The sequence below is a fragment of the Protopterus annectens genome, chromosome 17.part0 (assembly GCF_019279795.1).
Source record: "Protopterus annectens isolate FY-2018-M chromosome 17.part0, PAN1.0, whole genome shotgun sequence".
Taxonomy (NCBI): domain Eukaryota; kingdom Metazoa; phylum Chordata; order Ceratodontiformes; family Protopteridae; genus Protopterus; species Protopterus annectens.
This window is the reverse complement of record NC_056751.1, coordinates 45,951,905-45,974,404: the sequence shown is the minus strand read 5'-3', so window position 1 is coordinate 45,974,404 and position 22,500 is coordinate 45,951,905. Positions and strand designations below refer to the sequence as shown.

Sequence of the window (22,500 nt, the reverse complement as noted above, 5' to 3'; positions counted from 1 at the left end):
ATACTTTCCAGTCAAAGTCTGACACGATTCGCCTTTGTCCATGTCCTAATAATAAACCTGGCTGGGGTTTCTTTTGCACATGTAAAACAGACAGCACGATGAATGGAATGGCTTCCTAATCCCTTAGCATACATTTACATGGCAGATCTCTTGACAATCTGACAAACTGATAAGGTTACACCCAGTGCTCCCGAACAATAAACACAAGTCCAACAACAGGGTAATCACAGAGTGACACAGATTCTTTGAATTGACTTCTGGAGACATAACCATTTAAAAAGTATATCAAACACATCACATTTCAGAATTCCCCGGGCTAATTTGCACTATCACTTCTGTGATACGTCTTTAAAGTCTGCCAGTATTTAAGTGTTGAAAAAGCAACAGCTTACATAACTCATTATGCTTTGCACCAAGCAATTGTTTGTTTTCTTTTATCTAAACCACTGGATTCCTTTTGAGAGCACGTATTAGAAATGTAAAATCACATGTCATATGCCACTGCAAACCATTGTTTTTTTCCATTGTCTTCTTGTTGAAAAGGCATTCATATAAAGCACTTAATATATAAACAGAGCTAAGTAGTTGTTTATTTTATTTTGTGTGTTTAACAGGGTAGGGGCTGATCACAACTGATCAGTTCTCAGAGAATTCAAAACACTTGATTCAACAAATTCCTAAGGTAACTGTAAAATATTATAGCAATAACCCACAGCTGGGTGTGGGTAATGCTGGATTTACCCATGGCTGGTGTGGTTTCGCCTGAGTGACCAAATAAAGCCAACCGTGGGTAAATCCAGCATTACCCACACCCATCCGTGGGTTATTGCTATTATACAATGGTGTTAGTTTTGTGTTGTGTTATGTTTGTGTTGTTGTTATTTAGGTTTTTGTTTGCATTAGTCTGTATTCTTCCACTTTTTATGAGATAAAATAGTCTAATACTTTTTATTATTTATTTCTCTTCTGAGCCCTTTTTTTGCAGATGTTATGGGTATGTAGTTAATTTACTTATAAAGCCTTATGTTTGGGGTTTGAAAAAAACGTAAGTGGTGATTTTTTTCATACAGCTGTTCCCTTGTCTCGTATGTATCCTGCAGCAGTTGGCCCACTGGCGTGGATTGTACTTGTACACATTATTAAGATCTGTGTTGCTCAGCTGCTGGAGTCAACCTAAGGTAGAGATGTAAGACATTGAACCCATTAACTGGTGTGGGGAAAGTGGTTGCGTGCTGCTGTGTAGTTTGTCATTTGGACAACATAGAGTTACAACTCCTAAAAATGCAGTTGTCAACCTATGTTGCTTACAAAGTTTTTGTGAGGATACGTAACGTCTGCTCTTTCTTTCATCTGCATGTTGTCTGGCAGCGTATATTTTCGTCATCACTTGTGTCCCCGTTTGAATTTCAGTTGTACACATTACTCACATCTGTGCTGTTAAGTTCTTGCACCATACTTCTGGTGGGCATTTAAGATATTGAGGGTGTTTATTTTTGGGGAGAAAACTGATTCTGTGCTGCCATCTCATTTGCCAGTCACATGGCAGAAAGTTAACTGACAGGGGAAGTGCTTTGTGTGCTTCTGTCTCGTTTGTCAGTTGGACAGCATTATGTTTTAACTACTGAACTATTTCCACTTAAATTCACACTGACGAAAGAGAGTTCAGTGACACACACCTTCCAAGTAACTTGCGCAAACATATTTCCGCAGGAGAAGGGTTGGAAATACATTAGCTGCCGGGCATTTTTAGTTTGTTATGTTGGATTTGCAGTGTGCATGCTGGTTGGATTAACCAATCAGCATGCACGTTTCTCGGCTTTGCCGAGTTTCCATTGTATAATTGCGAATAACCAATTCCATTTCCGTAGAAAACTCTTCATAGTCTGGCCTTCCAAGGCTGAAACATCTGACCCAGTTCTTTGTTATGTTTTTTGCTAAGGACTGCCATATCTTCAGCTGTATATTTTCCTCTGTAGTTCTCTTTTAACTTCTTAAACACCTTAGCCTATTTCCCTTTCTAATGTCTAAATATTAGACAAGGCTATGCCTGACTTACATTCATGTTTACTTTCAGTTTTAACCCATCACAGCTGCAAATTTCATTCTTCAGTGTTGAAGTGGTCACCATCCAGAATGCTTTTGCTGCTTTTCTTTTGAATTCAAAGCCCGATCTTGTTTGAAGTTTCTTAATAGCTATTGGTCAGCTGTTTACAGCCCACCAACAAATATTAATTTCTCCACATCTACATATACAGGTTGTTAACTTTGTCTCTTACAGATATTTACCAGATTGCTGACAAGGCAAAATCCACAAAACACTAGTGCTTTTTTCCATGGGTGACCTGAAAGCATTGGTCTGGTTAACTAACCTTCAAAGTACAAGTGGACCTTGTTGGAATTAAACTCAGGACTACAGAATAAAGCTCAAACAGCTTAGGGTACCAACTCACTGAGACATATTGCTGCACATATAAACCACTTAAACCACACAGTTGCACACTTACTTCAGGACTGCCCTTCGGAGTCATGCCATTTCATGCTATAACTTTCATCAAAGTAAAAGCATTGAAGAAAGCTGTGGAGTTGATAATTCAATGCACTTAGTAGCACTGCACAGACATACCGACAATATCAACTTGTGACAAGAGAAAAATACATAATCACGTATATGATTTAAAATGGTATAACAGTGGCTAATGTTTGTTTAGAAACCATCTTGTTCAGGTCATTTCTTCACATAAAAAACAATTGCTAAAGTCAGTCAAATTTGATGACTGTGTTTCAGAAAGGGAATTTTTTATTTCATTTTTGCAAAAGAAAGAAAAAGGTCGATTATTTATTTTTTTTGCAAAAACAAATTACTTTTCGCCACATTATATGATATTGCTGTAGGGGAGTACAGATCATCATACAGTGAACATTCCTCCATATCAAACACTACTTGGGGTAAGTTTCTGCTTGTGATCTTCTGATTTCAGTTTTATGTATTTGGAGCAGAATGCTCACTATTTTTGAAATATACCATCAAACCTGTATTCTTTCAGCTTTTTGCCCTTACTGCCTGCTGATTATTAGTCCCCTCTTGAACAGTGACCCATTTGTTCCCTCATCAACCAGGGAAAGACTTGACTAAAAGGAGCCATTATTTAGGCAGAAGTGGCAAGAGTCTTTCCTTTAAGCAATTCTTCCCCATACAGGCTTGGTTCCAATTTGGAATGTCAGATTTATGATAGATGTTAGCACTGGGTGGTCCCTTGCTTCTCCAAGAGACTTATGCCAGCGAGCAGCTCTACCCAGCAACTTTAAAGCATGGGCTGCAGTTTCCACAGTCTCCATCTGAGAAGTCATACCATTCCCATGTGCTCGCCTGGTGTGTGTAACTCCTTCATGGAGAAAAAAGTGTGCCACACCCCTTCACTCCTATCACTTTCCTGCCTGGCTTATCCATTGGTGGGGGAATTAACTTAACCCCAGTTATCTGGTTTACACTCAGGGTTCCTTCCCTCTGCACCATGGGGCCAGCCTTAACTTGTCTGTATAATAAGAGTTACACTTCTGAAAGAAATTGCGCTGGAAATGGATGTGAGCTTATAGCTTCAATAGGGTAGTCCTGTGTTTTATCAATAATTAGCCTTTTGGAAATCACTTGTTTGAACACATTAGTGCAAAAGCAAGTGCTGTACTGTGTTTTGGGGAGTTTCTCCCTTCCACAGTGTTGTATAGCTGTTAATGTATACATGTTCGGAGGCATGGGGGTTTGTTCCCATATTAGAGGGTGCAAAGGGACTTGCCCTTGAAATAATATTTTGATCTGTGCTATTGACATATGTTATTTTCTGGTATGTTGAGGTGCGGTTCTGGCAACTGACTTTTGAGTTCTCATTGTACTTGCTTTTAACAGTACTCACAGTGGCATTTTGGAGAATTTGTTCCATTTTCTAATAATTCATAGGCCATATATTTCTTTCCCATTCCAGTTATTTCCCCACATATAGTCATTTAAATGTTCACTTTCTCTTTCTCTTCAATAAACACTTTATGCATACTGTTTATTTAAATATTCAGCTACTATTCTATCTTTTCTTTTTTCTTTCTTTTCTTCTCCTTTTTATTCCTTCATGCATTATTTTACCACAGACACTTAACCCACTTTCTAGTAACCTTCTAGAAAAAGTTTCCCTAATTAAATGTACTAGTTGCTCTTTTTGTCTTTACCTTCTTAATGCCAGAGAAAGGGATTGATAAGTTTTGCTTGGGGCATACAATTGGCACCAGGGTGACATTATTACTCTGTCAAGGTTGCTGGCTGACCACGTATGAGTCTTGCACATACTGAGTAAGTTTAAAATGAGACTTATAGAATATCTGCCTATTGTCATATGTAGTGAGCAACAGATAAACGTTAACTTCTCCTAGGGCTTTCACCATCGAATGCTGCTTTTGATATGCAGTGCTCAGTGTCAATGATATAAAGCACTCCACTGAAACTGCAAGACACGCAACAAAAAATGCATTTCTTAGAAAAGACATAACAAGATGGTAGGCAGGCAGCACAACAAATGCTTTCTGATGAAGTAATTGAGCATGTGTCACTACAGCTGTGCTTTCAGTACAACTGAATTTCGTCTTGTAACAAATCTCTATTGTCCTTGATATCCCCAGCCTTGTTTTCAGCAAATCTTATTACTTTTACCCAGGCAGAAAGACCCTCAAGTCATTTTACACTTGGAGAGCTGTTAAAATAAAATGACTGTATTCTTTTTTCTCTAGGTTTCCATATAGTTTTGTAGCCAAAAATATGCATTTTTCACTCAAGGAGGTGATTAATCTTTCTAAATGTACACATGCACACACACACACACACACACACACACACACACACACACACACACACACACACACACACACACACACTGATAACTTTAAAGAAGATATATTATAGACAGAACAATCCAGTTTCTTTGCCAAATTATATTATTGGATTAACAGCACAAATCCTAATCCTCGTGAAGCACATAACATTTCCTGCAGTTAAGAACTCTCAATATTATGAAAAGTCATGATAGTGAATTGTACCTTTTCTGGCATTTCAGGGAAGATATTTGTTTAGTTTTTTGGAAGGTAAAATGTTTTGTTATTTGTAATGTGCTGCAAATAGTATGGCCTTTACTAAATGGATACATCTTTTTTTATACTTTCATCTCAGTCTCTTAGTTGCAAACAGCTGGAAGGGGAAAAGGATTAGATTTCTTCTGGTTAGTGTAATTATATCCTAACAACAAATGTTACATTTATCTCCCTGTACTCCTCAAAACAGAACTGTGTTGTGGTTGATTGTATCATTTGAGACATCAGACAAAGGGAACTGCTAAATATTTAGTCCATTAGTAAACAACTTAAAAACAAAAGAGGTGTCTGAAGCATCCAAGTGTAACATGATTTTGTGACTGTACACATCAGAAGATCACATCAGATGGATAGCAGATACATGTTCCAACCTGTTTTGATCACATAGGAAGGAAATCTGAGTATCCTTTCATGAACTGTAATAAGAGTCATAGTTGTAAGTTTTCAGACATCAGACTAGAACTTCCTGTTACACTTAACATTAAATATGGGTGAGCTGGAATGGCTCTGTTTTTATGCATGGTATTTTTTGCACTTCATAAAAAAGGAGAAAACTGTGACAGAATTTGTACTGCAAAGTTAGTAATTTGAAACGATAACTGGCCCAACACAGTTCTTAATCACACATTTGTAATGCACTAGTAGGTATGTTACTGTTATACCTGGATAACCTACTGGTGGATGAAGACCAAACTCTCAAGCTTCAATTACTTGGGGTTCAACCTGCCAATGATCTCAGTTCCTCCATAGAAAATCATGATTGGAGAGATGTGCCAGAAGTGATTCCCTTTTGGTGTTTTTCAAAGTACTTTTCAGCAGCTGAATGCAGCTCGTGGATTCCAATCATCAGTGCATTTGCTTTTGTCCACTCATAGCGGAGCGTTATGAGTGATTACCTGAATACTTATTCTGTTTTTCATATAATTTTGTAGTTGGCTCACAAAATCCCACAGGCTATCTTGGTTTTTTTCCTTAAAATCACAGCACTCTGCAAGCAAAGAAAAGTGAATCTGTACAAGGCATACAGCTGTGAGACACTTTAGAGATATAATTAGGCCTACATTATTATATCAAATGCAATCCTCTGCAAGTACGGCAGGTGCAAGGCTCAAAATACTGCATAACGCCAAACAAAGTAGCCAGCACCAAGGAGTGGAAATCAATATTGTTTATTATTGTAATGTGGCATCACCATGAAATGATGTGCAAAGCACAAAACTCAGACCGGTTTCGGCAGTGTAACTGCCTTCTTCAGTGCAGTTCAGCTCCCAACTGCCACCAACCACTCTTTATCAGCTACTTTAAGGCTCTTAACAAAGGGTGTCCAATCCTACTATGTAATAATGTTACTATTAATCCAACCATGCACCAGGCTATTAGGAGTGGACTGTACACTGTCACCAATAAATATGCAAGTACTCTAAGAACTTAATATCTCTAGACAGACCAGCCACAATTGAAAGGTTTAAATATATTTAATAATAAATAATAAAAGAACAAGACAGTACTCAGTAAGTAATCAGTTACATCAGGGTTCAAAATCACAGGAAATATTTAAAACAACATTGCAGGGCAGTCTCAAATAAATAAATAAAGAAACCATCTAAGGTATACTTTACTATATTCCTATTTGAATCTAAAAGAGTTACTATGCCCTAAAAACTTATTAACAGCAAGGCAAGTGCAGAAGGTGGTGAGTGGATCTCCAGGTGATGTTGTTAGGTCAAATACAAAATACAAAATGTCCTCACTCTCTCAGAGAGTTCTTAAATTAATATCAAATATTACTGTTGGATTAGCTTGGATGACATCACTTTTTTCACTTGATTTTAGTTCCCAAGCTTAACCCCCATTGGCAGAAACTACCAACATTTTAGCATCTCCCTGTAAAAAATATATATATCTCAGACCTTTGCAAATGCTTGAAGACATAAAACCATAAAACACTTACAAAACTATGCAGAAGGCACCCTAGTTCTAAACATCCTATCTCTTTGCTGCATTGAAACTTTTATAGCACAATCATAAAACAATTTAATTTCAACTATTTTCTTGAAGTTTTGCAAGTGGAGTAAATATGTTCTAGCTCCCACTGTTAAAACATATGCATTTACACATGTACAATAGTTTATATACATTTCTGTTCTAATCCAGCAAGGTACACTGTGGTCACACATCTAGGCTCTGTACTGTACAAACCCTGTTCAACACACACTTCTGTACCAGCAGTTTAACATACACATAACATACAGTTCTAATACATTTTTAAGACAAGCATATAACTCATGTTGATATTCACAAATGACATATGGTTATTTACAAAATTCCAGATAAATGGGCTGGAAGTATCTCCTTCTTTTACGTTTCTATATAAATCATATTAATATTCACAAATGACATATATTTATTTACAAAATTCCAGCTAAATTGGCTGGTAGTATTTCTTTTTGTCACACTAGGAATGACCCAAGATAACTGTTGATGGAAGTCACAGGTGTGAATGATCAATGCATAGCCAAGGTGGACCATGACTAGCTCCATGCCTTATGTAGATGAAAGATTGACTATGACCCATGAAAGACTGACTATGAGGCAAATAACCTCAGACTGATTAGTGACCTGGTCAGTGGAGGATGCACATCCATGAAGAGATAGGAACAAGCAGCTAACAAAGGGTTACCTATTCCATGAAAGGGGTTAGTTTATATCTTACTGATGGAAAAGCTTGAGAGGGAGCTAACCAGTTATCTAATATAAGTGGGAAGGCATTACTTGATATAGTAAAGAAGGCATTCACATTAACATACAGACTGTACTTATGAAAGTTTAGTACAGGTTCCAAATACATGCTAAAATATTTAAAGTAATAAGGAATTTTATGGGCTCTAGCATGGTGCAGAAAATAAAGGGTGGAACTAGCTAATGCCTATATTTTTAGGTTAATGAATAACATAGTATTTATTTATTTATACTTGAGGAACAATTTGTATTATGAAAATCAGGTCTAATCAATAGAAAACTATTGTTGTAAACTAAGAAATACAATGGTGCTGCAACAGGGGGAAAAGAAATGTACTCTTAAGGGAAAACTTGGCACATAAATGTCCAGAAGCTCCCGTTGGTCCAGTGGCAGTGACACCTGCATGGTAGGCTGGAGATTTTAGGTTCAAGTCCCAAATGAGAGCTAATATTTTCTTTCATTTCTTTTATTCTACCAGTGACTAAGCAGAGGACTATCTCTATATTTCTGTGTGTGTGTGCGTGTGTGTGTGTGTGTGTGTGTGTGTGTGTGTGTGTGTGTGTGTGTGTGTGTAACAATTATTGGTGTGCAGTAATGCCAGTATCCATTACAAGAACAGAAGAAAAATGTTTGCAAAATTCTACCCATTTATTTCTTAAGATAAAAGGGAAATCTGCCTCGGTTTTGCCTACTGTGTGACTCTGAGCAAGTCACTTAACCAGTTTTCCCATGACACCCTTAAAAAAGGGATACTTGTGTTCAGATGGGTTATCTGATTATAAAAGTTATACATAAGTAGCAATTAATATTTAAGTTTAAGCCAAGATTTATATGCATGTGTAATATTTGAAGTCCTCATCTTTATAGTATGCATAGTATGCAATTCAATACTGCAAATAATTTTTGCCACAGTAATAAATTCAATATTAGAGGGGTAACTTTACTTTTCCAATTTTTAGTAATTACTTTTCTGGCTATAGCAAGAATAGACCAAAGAAGAGGCACTTGAGTTTTTAGAATTATCTCACAAACTGCAGCATTAAATAAAACTAAAGATTTAGAAATATTATATCTATCTGCCCATAGAGCTTGAATAAAGTTATTAATTTCCTTCCAAAAAGGGGAAATTACTTCACATTCATATACCACATGCATACAATCAGCTATTATTTCAGAATCACATCTTCAATGTTTAATTCTATTTGATTTATACATAACTGTAATTTTGTTAGGAGTGACAAAAGGTCTGTGTAAAAATGTCCAAGTGAAACATTTCCATTATAATAAAGATGTAGTTTTATCTGTAGATTTTAATATTAATTTCTTGTATTTTTCAGAGAAGTTTTCATTATTATTTTTTGAGTAGTTCCAATAGGAAGTATCTAAATGTGTGAAATCTAACTTAAGAATTTTATAAATTTGTGACAAATATGATTTATTTTTTATTGCATTATTATTGGTATTTATTAAGAATTTCAACAATTTGTGGAATGGTTTCTTATGTAGGATAAATATCTTTTTTACCTCTGTGTTCACAAGGTCTCTAAATACTTGTAAAATTAACCAATTCTCAGAATCTTGATTGTATTTGGACCTTACATTTTCAACAGTATATGTATCAGTACCATTTAAGAATTGATGCCAGTAAATTAAATTACTTTGTTGTTTCAATACTGGCATTTTCTTGAACTTATGAATTCATAAGAAGTCATTTATATATAATACTGGAAACATAGAAAATAGAAAATCTATTGAAAAGTTGAAATTATGTTATTTAAATAGGGCATTTGAAAACAGGGTGAAATGCCATATATGCAAAAATATTTTAATAACCAGATAAAACTATTAGTTACTATTTGTTTATGACTGGTAGTAAAATATTTATTATTTACTGATAATATTTATTGATGAATTTGTTTCCATTTTGAATCATAAGATGAATTTATCCACAACGCTATAACATTTACACTTGTTGAAGTAGATACAATTGAATATCAGGGAATCCTATTCCACCATTATCCCAACCTTTTCTGTGCCAATCAAAGGAAACTCTTGGTTAATCAGGATAACAAAAAAATGTAAGTAGAATATTGTTTATCTTCTTCATCATTTTTTGGTGGAAATAGTGCTAAAGATTGTAAGACAAACAGTATTTTAGGGAGCATTACCATCTTAATAAGCATTAATCATTCTTCCATGGTAAAGAAGAATATTTCCAATTTGTGACTAAACTTAAAATTTTATCAACAACCTGTTGAACATTTGTTTGCATCATTTCTTTACTATTAGACATAATGATTATATCAAGGTATTTCATTTGATTGCTATTCCAACTGAACTCAGAATATTTTTGTATGATTTTTTAAATTTCTTATTAATTATTAATGTGATTGTTTCATTATGATTAAATCATAAGTTTGAGATTTCTTTAAACTGACTCATAGAACTGATTATATGTTGTAATTAATTTTCTATATTTCTTATTGCTAGTAAAATATCATCAGCAAAAAGTTGAATCTTTAGTTTGGAATCTGCTATTCTGATACCATTAATGTTTTTATTGGATCTAATACTATTAGCAAAGGGTTCTATAGCTAATGCAAAAAGTATATGTGATAACGGACAGCCTCCTTTTGTGCACTTTTGTAATTTAAAGGAAAACTCCACCTTAGAACAAAAAAAAATCTATTTTTCACTCTAGCTCCGTTTTCTGAGTTATTTTAACCTCTCAAAATCACTGTAACTGATTCTTATAGAATTTTAATATATTTTCTGCAAAATGGCTATCAATGGGGCTTGACATATCAATGTGATCTTATTTTTCTTCAAGCCTTTCTCTTTTCCATAATCCATTTCTTTATTTTCTTTTGCTTTTAAGCCAGTACCTAGCTGTGCTGGACATCCTGCTCCTGTTAGCTTAGAACAACTATCCTGTTGGGCAGTATAATGTATGGCATAACAAAAAGCAAGAGTCACTGACTAAATAGGGGAACACTGATTATTTTTCTTAATTTCTTACCTCCAGCTTTCTTGGCTCTACCAACTCCATTCCTCTCACTACACTCAGGCTTACTCTGCTCCTCTATCTTACCCACATTCCCATCCAACCCCCTTTCCTTAAACTTATATGCTCTGTTTACTTAACCACACCCCCATCTCATCTCCCTCCTTCCAACCAATCCTAACCTTCCACTCATATTAAGTCTATCACCTCTAACCTCTTACTCTCATTCACTCCTAACTATTCAAACTTCTTAAACTCAACTTACAATATGTTGCTCATCCTACTTAACTCTGTCATTCTCCTTACACTTTCCGACTCTGCCTCCTATCACTCCCATTACCACCTCTCCCACTCTTCTCTTACTATCCCCCTCAATCACTACATTCTACTAACCTCTTTTAACTTCACTATATCCCTTACTGCTTTCTCTCTCTTTCAGACTCTATTGGATAAACTTAAAAATACTTCTTCCTACCACCCCCATACTAAACTTAAACCCAAACATATCCTCTATAGCCCCCTTAGCATATCATACTATCCCTCCTCTTCAAACCTCCTTCTAGGTAGTGATATTCATTCCAACCCTGACCCTCCCTCCAACCAAACCACAGACAACCACACTTTCTCCTCTAGCACCTCCACTACAGTCCCTCACACCACACCCCCTGCCCCTCTAATATCCCCTATCCTATCCCTTCAGCCTCACTCTCCAAAACCTTAAAGCTGCTATCCCTCAAAGTTCAAAGCATAGCCAACAAAGTCATTTTTTCCATGCCCTCATCTCCCTTTACTGCCCTGACATCTGTACCTTCTCTGGAACATGGTTACAACCCCATATTCTGAAGTCCTACCCCCTGGTTACAACATCCTTCAACTTGAACGGCACACAAAATGAGGTGGGGGTGTTGCCATTGTCTACTCTGACAAACTCTCTTGGTATCCTCTACCTACGTCTCCTTCCACTTTCCACCCAGCTGAAATACTTATAGCTAACTGCAAGATAAATAATCCCAAAAACCTTGCCGTAGTAGAAATTTATATCCCACCTGGCAACAACATCCCAACCCTTGAAGAAGTCCTCTCCTGGGCATTTCAAAACATCCCCTATGAGACTACCATTCTAGGTGATGTCAATATAGATTGGAAAACCCTTAATTCATACTCTCCCAATACCAGCATCAAGCTCCATGGATTCTCACAACTCATCACCTCTCCCACCAGTATAAATAAATGCACAAATAGCACTAATCTTGACTGGATCCTCACCTCAATCCCAAATTTATATCACTCTGACTCCACTCTACCTAACTCTCTAAGCAACCATCTCCCTACCCAAGTGATATGACACTTAACTCATATGTTAAAAACATAGCAATTTATAGACATATTAACTAGTCGATTCTTAATGCCCTCCCTCAATGACACTATCTCCAAATTCAGTGATACTTTCCTAAACATCCTAAACTCCTTAGCATCCAACAGAAAAATAAGAACAAAAGCAAACTTTGCCCCATGGCTAACCCAATCAACCTGCAAACTAATGCTCTAATGTGACCATGCCTGGGAAACCAGGAAAAAATCAAACTCCCTCTCTCATCTCCAAACCTATAGAGAACTCAGGAACCTAACTAAGAAACAACTTGAGTTGGACAAAAAAACAATACTATAATACTATCAAAAGCCATTAGACAACCACTATTCTGACCTTACAAAGTTTTGGAATAGCATCAATATACTTTTACATCCTAGCAACCCTTCTACCCCTAGTCCCATCCTAACAGCACTCCAACAGATACTACCTCCTTTCTTAACTCCTTCTTCATCGACTCTATAAAAAAACTGGCCAAACCTGAACACCTCCCTCCCCTCCTCCAACTCCATTCCCTCTCCAAATTCCACCCAGTTCTGTCCTAAACCTGTCCCTACTGCATACATCAAATCAGCTCCCCCTCCGCTGACAACTTACCACCTCAATTCCTTAAGATCACAGCTAACTCTATTGCACATCTAGTCTCCATATTAGTAAACATGTCAATTCAAGAGATCACAGTCCCCGACATCTGGAAAAAAATCCTTTGTCATACCCCTGCACAAAGGTGACAATTCAATGAACCAACCACTACAGACCTTTAGCCATACTATCCCCATTATCCAAAATCTTCGAAAAATGTATTCATAACCAGCTTCTTATACATCATACAAAACAAGCTACTAACTCCCACCTAACATGGCTGTTTGAAACCTCAGCTTTGCTATTGTATTCTAATATGTTCATGTATAAGATGTAATTTTCTTTTACAAGTATACATGTATCTGTATGTTAATACTTTGAAATCTTGTTTGTTATGTAACTGATATTTTTGTGAAACTTTTCTCCTTGTGCCTCCTCTGAATAAAGGCTTTGCAGCCCAGTTGGACCAACCCGGTTAACAAATGTCAAATAAACAAACTGATAAATAAATAAATATTTCAAATCTGCTTTATATGAGTCATGCTAAGCCTAAGGAAGTAGTGGTGTTTTCCCATGCCATTGACATATAATAGGATTAGTGTCAGTCACTGTTATCTTGCATACCTTCTGTAACAGGACTGCTTCATTTATTTCTTGAATGCCCCTTGTTGTTGTGTGTTTCACAGCTTGTTTTACAGCTTTGTTCAAAGTATCTTTTTATAGCCCAAGATGGACTGACATCCCCTCCCCCGACACTTTGGTAAACGTGCTGATACTTTACAAGAATTGGAAGAAAAAATGTTTTCTGACTTTTCTTTAAATGTTACAGACATCTTTTGATACTACTCATTCAAGTCGTCTTAAAATGTAAAGTACTACAGACAACAAACATTTAAATTTTAAAGCTTAGCATTCCAATACAGTGATGCTGCTTATATAAATTTGTGAAAAGGGCTGACAACTAACTTTGAACCACTGACTAATTGCTCTGTTTTACCTGAAAGACATGGCTACATTAAAAGCAGGTGTGAATCAGTGTAAGTTCTCAATCTCTCTGCAATAAAGACAATGGGAAACAGTTTCATACCTCTCTTGTCTTGTTTACAGCAGTCCGAACTCCTGACTACACATTTCTGTGTGTGCGTGGTATGTCATGCAGGATCTAGACAAATTCCTTTGCAACTTATGTGAGAAGTTAAGCTTAAAAAAATGGGTGGTCTTTCCCTTCCTTTGAAACATACCTCCCAAGTGTACCAAATTACTCATTTTTTACCGGGTTTTGGGGTGCAAATAATAAGGTGCCACGATTCCCGAGTGGCACCCCTTAATTTCCGATTTCCCGGCACTTTTATTTTAAATTTTATTTTATTTCCTAGATTTTGAGCTGACGTCATCACGTGCGCAATAACGTCAGCTCCGTGAAACAGAAACAGCCTGTCGGAATTGAGCTGAAGGGCTTAACGTGTGACGTGCGTGCATTTACAGCTGCAGTGAAATCCTTAGCGGGAATATACTACTGCCTACAGCTGCTGTTATGCAAGAAGGAAGGTGGAAGAATGGATGAAGCAGAGCTTCCATTTCATATACTGCAGCAGAGGTATGCGAGGCTGAGGCTGGATATGCTGCTGCAGGAGGAGTCGAAGAGCTGCCATTTTTTCTGTGGATGAAGCAGAGGTAGGAAGGGTGTGTGTGTGTGTGTGTGTGTGTGTGTGTGTGTGTGTGTGTGTTGGTGTGTTCTGCTGCTGCAGGAAGAGCTACCATTTTTTTTTTCATGTGGATGAAGCAGAGCTTGGATATGCTGCCACCTGCCGTTTATTTTCTGTGGACGAAGCAGAGGTAGGTTTTGTGTGTGTGTGTGTGTGTGTGTGTGTGTGTGTGTGTGTGTGTGTGTGTGTGTGTGTGTGTGTGTGTGTGTGTGTGTGTGTGTGTGTCACTTGACATTTGTACATTCTCAAAGCTTCACACATCAGAAAATATCACGAGAAAAGAAATCACTGTTTTGCTTATAAATATGCCTAGCAGCAAAATTCATTTTTTGCAAGCTTGCTTTCTAGCTAGATGGATATGTATTACAAATTCAAAATTAAATAAATGTATACTTACTGTCTTATTCAAATGCAGATTTTTTTTTCCAGAATGGGGGTGCATGCTTTGATATTTTGATCTGAATGTTACTTGAGTCCTCACAGAGGATGTATCTGTGAATATTCCTGTTCGTTCAGAATGGTATCTTTACAAAGCATACAGAAGTTCATAATTCCAGCCCTGCACAATACAGATAATTCCGTTATAGGAGCAGTCACATTCTGTGATTTATGAGGTGGTTTAGTGTACTGAATTTCAGGACATCATATCGGCCAAGTTATGTGGTACATTTCATTATAGGTCAGAAAAGCAAGTGAAGCTAACCTAAATAAGAATAGAGACTTTACTGACCATGTGTCTGTGCCAATGACTGCACCATATGGCTTTTCTCAACTGTTTTAATTAGAACTAATGCTGTTACCTCCTGCTCCAACAGCTTGGCTTTCCACAGGCCATTAACCAAAAAGACAAAACAGAAGGAAAATCTGAATAATTATTAAATGATTGGTAAATGTATGCCCATACAAAGGCACACGACCATAGAATTTAATATTACATGGTCAGGCTATAAATGAATAATACCATTTAAAGATACAACTGGTAAGAGTGATGACTGAGTTGGGTTAGCATCCTGTCCAAGACTGATGAGTTGCCTAATGCCTATTGGTTTGGCAGAATATTTATTTATTTGTTAACAAATAAAGTAAACTGGTCCATGTTGGACACTGTTAATTAAATGCAACATATATACATGGACAATGCTGGCTACTCGATCAACTAGCATGCTGTTGGGACTTGAGAGGAAACTGAATTACCTAGAGTAACCTATGTAGACACAAGAAGATGTGCACAGTTCCACACAGACAGTGACTGTAAGTCATGATTGAGCCCTGGGCTATAGAGCTGTCTAGTAGGGGTCTAACCACTTAACTATCCTGCTACCTCACATGCTGCTGCTAATAGAGATCTCACCCTCATGTGATCCTGAACAGGATAAGGGTATTAGAATAATGTATAAATTAAATAATGATTTGTTAGTCCACTGTAATCCCTTCCCAGGATCTGGGGCTTATTAAAGGCTCTTGAAAAGAAACCTAAATAACTTTAAAACTCAAAAACAGACTAAATAAGAAATTGAAGGGACTATATCAATTCATCTGACACAAGGTCAACATCAAGTATTTGGTAGTCAAGCATTTATTTGTCCAGATTTTTCAAGCCACATTTATACAGATGCTTGGTTCCCCTATGCAAGAGGTTGAAAAGTAGGGGTCCATGGCTTCTCTGAATTATAGCTGTATCTCAGATAGGAGTGGGTACTTAATGTAACACATCCTTCTTAGACTATTATATTAGATGTGGCCAATGTGTTTGGTAATTCCAGATTTTACTACAAGTTAAGAAATTTACTGAGTAAAATAATTCTGTGGGGCCATAAAGGCAACATAATAGCTCTTAAGACCCCCGTTGCTTCAAAGATGTTTGAATATTCCCATCTGGAGATTGCACATCTATGTGACAGAATTAACATTTGGAATATAGTAATGCCAGGAGAGATGAGAGTCATAGTTAAAAATTGCTAGTGAGAATGCAGTTAAAAGAGAAGCTGGACCTTGCAAGACCACACAAGTTGCTGATAATACCCACATTCCCAAAGACCACAAATAAAGTGGTAAGGACTAGATAACATTTATGAAAAAATATAGCCTGTACTAACTGACTGGTCCCTTGGGTGATTTTAAGGATTAGTAGATAAAACCAAAATGAAGATTTATTGTGTAGGCAGCTCTGTTAAACCTGACTGGAACTTTTAGTAATGTAATTCCAGAATAATGGTGTTTAGGAAACTCTAAGGTAGGTGATGTCTCCTACAAGCTCTTATAGCTCTTACAAAAGTCTACAAAGTAAAGTAAGAATGGTAATAGGTAATTTTTGTGGATAGAAGAAGAATTTACACCATCTGAATGCATCACACAGATAACTGAACACGGAATGAAGGTATTTATGACATTCAAGAGGTATAGACAACTCTCAACAGCCATATGTCTAAATAAGATTATGCTAATGAATTGTTTAATTTAATTTACATTTTAAATTGTTTAAATGCAGTTAAAACTAAGAAACTGAGCCTTTGAGAGATTAGAGTTGGGGAAAGTTTTAGATATAAATGGTTGGCATGAATCATTGATGTGAGTTTTCATTTTGTGATGTTCACCTTAGCACCTCTCTTTTTGTTGAAAATACCTAACATGATAGGTTAGTGGTTATCAAACCACAGATTGTGTTGAATGGATTTGAATAGTAATTGGAGGCATACCTCTCAACTGTCCAGATTTTTGCAGAATGCCCAGATTTTACTCTCATATTTTTGGTCTGTTCCTCATAAAAATGTGTGTTTTCTGACAAATCTGTGGGATGATCTGAGGACTGAAGTCACTAAATAATGGCATACATTTGGTTTTAGACTTCAAATCCTTCAGAAAATGTATGTTAAAACAAACCCTGCCACTCAAGCAACTTTAAAATATGTCCCTATTTTTGGGCCTTTTGTTCTCCCCATTTTGTCAGGCTTTGTCCGGATTTCTTGCACTAAGAAGTTGAGAGGTATGACTGGAGGATTTAATGCAAGTAATGATGATGTAAGTAGACTTTTATGATGGAAATGTTCTGAATTGGGCAGTTTTGTCTTTATTGGTTCATGCATTTTGTTTCATTGCCTACAGGAAAAATGTTCAAACAATAAATTTAAAATGCGCTCTAAAGTCTAACAAGTGTGCTGTATTATACAAGAAATATAATTTGATAAAGTCAGGAAGGTGTATCAAAGAACACATGTATGTTTCTTGTTTTGTGTGCAAGGGGCCTATGATATGAAAACAGCCCAAAGGTAATCTTTATCCACCACTGGCCACTGTGACTGCGGCCAGATGCATTTTCTTTGAATGTGGTGTGGGTTTCAATGCTGTTTTAGTGAATGAGAGAAGTTTTAATGCTAAGTCTGTTTTCATTGTGAGACTATAAAATGTAAAAATAAAATCGAAATAATCATTGTAGAAGTAAAGCAGTATGCACATTAGTGTTTATGGTAAATGAGGCAAAATAGCCAGGTAATGGGATATTGGAATGGCTGCATGGGGACTCTGGCGGTGCGCTGGTGCCATATTTTGGTTGTCTGTTCTTCAGTTTGTGTTTGAAAGTTGCTATCCCACAATTCCATTGGAGTTTGTGGGGTTACATAATTATGTATGCAAATTTTATGTTAATCAGCATAACGATTTGCACCTATTTTTCATGGGCCTTGTCCAGATTTTTGATGTTTCCAGGTTGAGAGGTATGCTTTGAAACCAAAGTGAGGGAATGAAAGTTTTATAAAGTACAAGCAAGTTTCAGGTACCTACACAGTACTGGACTCATATTCTAGGGAGAAAAGCATCCTAAGAATTGAGTTAAACTGTAGAAGAAGGAGGAGTTTTCCTTTAAAGGAATTAGAAAAAAATAACCAATTTTAACATCAGCACAAGATTTTTTGCATAACTTAGAAATTAATGCAATTATCTCAGGTGAGAAATTATATACTTTAAGTGTTTTAAACAGGTATGACCAATTAGCAGAGTCTAAAACTTTATCTAAATTGACACTGATGGTAGAAAGTTCTTTTTTATTTTTATTTGCATAGTCTATTAATGTATGTATTCTTATTATATTATCCTGTACTTGTCTATTTAAAATAAGCCCAGTTTGATCATTGTTAATTAGTTTAGGTATAAGTAGGCTAATTCTGTTAGCTAAAATGGACATGAACATCTTATAGTCCACATTTAAAAGTGAAATGGGCCTATATGATGAACACTTTGTAGGATCCTTATCTTGTTTTGAAATAGGTGATATAAGGGAATATTTCCATGATGGGGGGACTTCAGCAGTTGTTTTTATTTCTCTATAGATCTAACCTAATATTTTAACTTCATCATCCGGTAGTATTTTATACATTTCTGGTATAAGACCATCTAAGCTCGGCACCTTATTATTTTTTAACTTTTTCCATTTGATCTTTCATTTCTGTTAAAGTAAATGGCCTATTTTTATTTATTCACTTGTAAATTTATTATTTATATTTTCCCTTAGGAAGGACTCAACTACATCATCATTGTCTAGGTTATTTGTATTATTATTTATATTTTCATAAAATATTTTAAAGCCGTTAATAATACCTTTAATATCTGTTCTACTTTCTTCTTTATTATTTATATGTGTTACAGTTTCTTTGATATGATTTAGTTTATTCATTTCTTTGATCTAAGAGGAAGTTTATGCAAGTTTAAAGAGTTAATATGCCTGAAGTTTACATTTTTCCAGGGGCAGGATTCACGAAGGCTTGCACGGAATGTAAGAGACGTGTAACACTCCATGCAAGCCTCGCGATCCAGGAACAGCCCTAAACTCCGTGTAAGAGACCAGCTAAAATGTCTCTCACACGGACTGGGCGTGGACATGCTAAATACCTCACTTGCAGCTGAAAGGTATGCAAATGAGGTATATTAGTGATCCACGAAGCAGAAATCAGCCCGTGTAAGAGACGTTTTAGCTGCAGAAATGTACTCAGTTGACAACTGAGTACGTTTCTGCAAATTTCACAACGGAGCCATGTAATTTCCAAATAAAGGGTGCATATGTGTCAGGCAGCATGCCAATGGCCAAATATGTGGCCATTGGCAAGGTAACCCGATGCAAAAATAATAAAAATATATATATTTATGTTTAAAACCAGCGCAGCCCCAGGCAAATGGGCTGCGCTGTATAAAACATAAAAATGAAGGTTATAAACCCACAAATGTGGGTTTTATGCAATACATGGAATGACAATGCAGGGACCAGCAGACCAAAACAACATGGCCACCGTGTAGTGGTTGCTAAGGGGAAGCTGAGTGTAAGACATGTAACTAAGCATTAGTAGGCAATCTCATGTAAATGAGGGTTAGGATACTGAATCTCACAGTCACATAGCAAATGAGCACAGTCTGAGTAGTGTAAGAGATACATAAGGGGAGAAATAGAGTAGGAGATAGGTGACATCACAGGGGGAATGGTAGAAAGAAATGCAGTTCATTGGAGGTCAGTGTAACATGACAGATGACAGACACAGATCAGGGAAAGAGGAGTGCCACAAGATAAGTCTGGGAAAGTCAAGAAATGGAAGGTGTACACTGTTACTTACACTAAAGTTTCTTGCTGGGCATGCATGTGTGCATGCCATGAAGCGAGTAGGGCAGTGTGTGCGTGTAAGGCAGACTGAGCATGTGGGAGCATGTTGGTAGATGTTTAACACTGTTTGCTGGTGTGTGCGTGTAGGGCAGGCTGAGCATGTAGGGAGGCTGTTGGCAGACTTGTAACAGTTTGCGTGGGTGTGCAAGCTTAAACCCAATAAGTAGATTCTGAACAGTGTAAGCATCGCAGCGCGTGTAAACCACTGTGAGTGTGTTTCTGCTGGTATGCACGTTGCTCCCCCCTGAGGAAACAGAAAGGAAAAAGGAAGCAACAGAATTAGTAGGAAGCTAGCAGGGAATACTGCTGAAGCTAGCAGGTGAAAACAATTAGAAGCAGGCAATTACACAGGCAGAATAGTAGCCCAGCCCAGCACTTAAAACTCTGCAAACAGCAGTGCAGGATGTTTCTCTCAAGAGACACTGCAAGTCAGGAGTAAGCTAATAGAAGTGAAAACTGAAAAAGCTTCACTCAGAGCAGAAATGTTAGGGGCTGCCATAGCTGTCATAATGAGACATAGGCGACTTGATGAGGGCAGTGACAATGCAGATGGTGCCAGACAACCCACAGTGAGGAGACGGAGAAGAGTGTACAGGCCCAGGGTCACCTACCACAGGTTACATGAGCTGGAGATAGTACAGCACTATAGAGTGGACAGAGAGCTCCTGCAGCAAATAGGTGAGCTGTGCAGGCCACGCCTCACACACAGAACCAACAGAGGGGAACCCATCCCAGTGGAAACCAAGGTATGTGTTGGCCTAAGAATACTAGCAACAGGTACCTTTCAGAGACCAACTGGTGATATGATGGGGATATCACAGGCATCAGCCTCCAGGGTACTGCACCAGTTCCTGGATGCCATGTCAGCACATGTCGGTGATCATGTATATTTCCCCAATGCCCGTGAGGTATTGGCCAGCAATATGCATCTCTTCCAGCAAATAGCGGAATACCCTGAGGTAGTGGGTGCAATAGACTGCACGCACATACACATCAAAGCACCACCCGGTGAGCAGGGTAGGGCCTACATTAACCGCAAGGGCTTCCCCTCCATCAACTGCCAGGTCATGTGTGATGCCCAGGGCATAATAATGAATGTGTGTGCTGGCTGCCCTGGGAGTTACCATGATTCCCACATCTGGCATTTGACGCAGCTGTACCAGACATTTGCCAATGGGGACATCCCACATGGACACCTAGTGGGGGATGCAGGTTATGCACTGGAGCCGTGGCTGATGACACCCATCAGAAACGCACACACACCTGAACAGGAACGCCATAATGAGGCACATGCACAAACACGTAATGTAATAGAGCGTGTGTTTGGGCTGCTCAAGTCATGGTTCCGGTGTCTGGACACATCTGGTGGAGCCTTGCAGTACACACCAACTACATGTACCCAAATTGTCATGGTATGTGCTATGCTACATAATATGATCTTGTGAAAACAGCTGCAGCAGGACCAGCATAGGGCTGGGCCAAACAGCCCCCCACCATTGCCAAGGCTATCACAGGCAGAGCGTGACTCGGAGGAGGAACAACCTGAGCCTGCCCAGTAGGCAGAAGGAGGCGTGCCCAGTATGCCCTGGACTTGGCAAAGAGGCAACGCATAGCACATACACTGGCTCAGTAGGAACCCTGGGAATGATACCCCCTCTGACTCACTCAAATAATAACATGGATGCCTAAAATGACATGACCTGCTCACAAACATGTACAGGGAGTGTAATATGTGCATCTGACAGAGGCAGCCCTGCAGCACCACCTGAGGCATGAATGCCATGTGTTAAGTAATGTAACACCATGTACTATATGCACACCCGAGCACCCTGACTAACATCCACCCTCACCAAGCATGAAGCCACAAAATGACGATGGGATGATCAAGTGCAATAACTGGCTGAAGTAATGCAGTTAGTCAAAGGGGAGCCAATGTGTTTCAGGCTGGGAAGACATGCGGAGCATGACATGATGCACCACCTGCTAGGGGTGGCGTGCACCTATCAGTCCATGCCCCATGGATACTGGCAAAGGCTGTCAGTACCCACAGCATGCCCTGAATAGGTAAGTCTCAAAACACAAACCCACCTTCATAGGTACCACAAGGGATAGGAACCTAGATGTAATGCTACCCAATGCCAGAAGTCTAAACAGCAAGATGTGTGCAGTGTAAATGCACACAGTATGGGGAGAAATTTTTAAAGGGAATAAACAGTCCTGGGAAATAGGGAAGGAAAAAATGGAAATCAAAAAAAAAGGCTCCCCCCCATTTCCCCCGCAAAACCCTAAACAAACCCCCCCCCAAAAAAACTGGTTTTTTAAAAAATACAC

At 37.9% G+C, this 22,500-nt stretch overlaps 1 protein-coding gene across 5 annotated transcripts in view; it reads right to left on the bottom strand.

Annotated features, from left to right (window-relative positions):
• Window positions 1–22,500, bottom strand: part of ARHGAP24 (Rho GTPase activating protein 24) — a 2,476,452-nt gene that overhangs the window by 615,141 nt on the left and 1,838,811 nt on the right. The window contains exon 1 of one of the 5 annotated variants that reach the window (XM_044058915.1): window positions 1–87. This exon is cut by the window's left edge and continues 63 nt beyond it. The exons of the other annotated variants lie outside the window; for them this stretch is intronic. The gene's annotated coding sequence lies outside the window, so the exon portion shown is untranslated. Of the gene's footprint in view, window positions 88–22,500 lie in introns of those variants that run through there. 5 annotated transcript variants of the gene reach the window in all.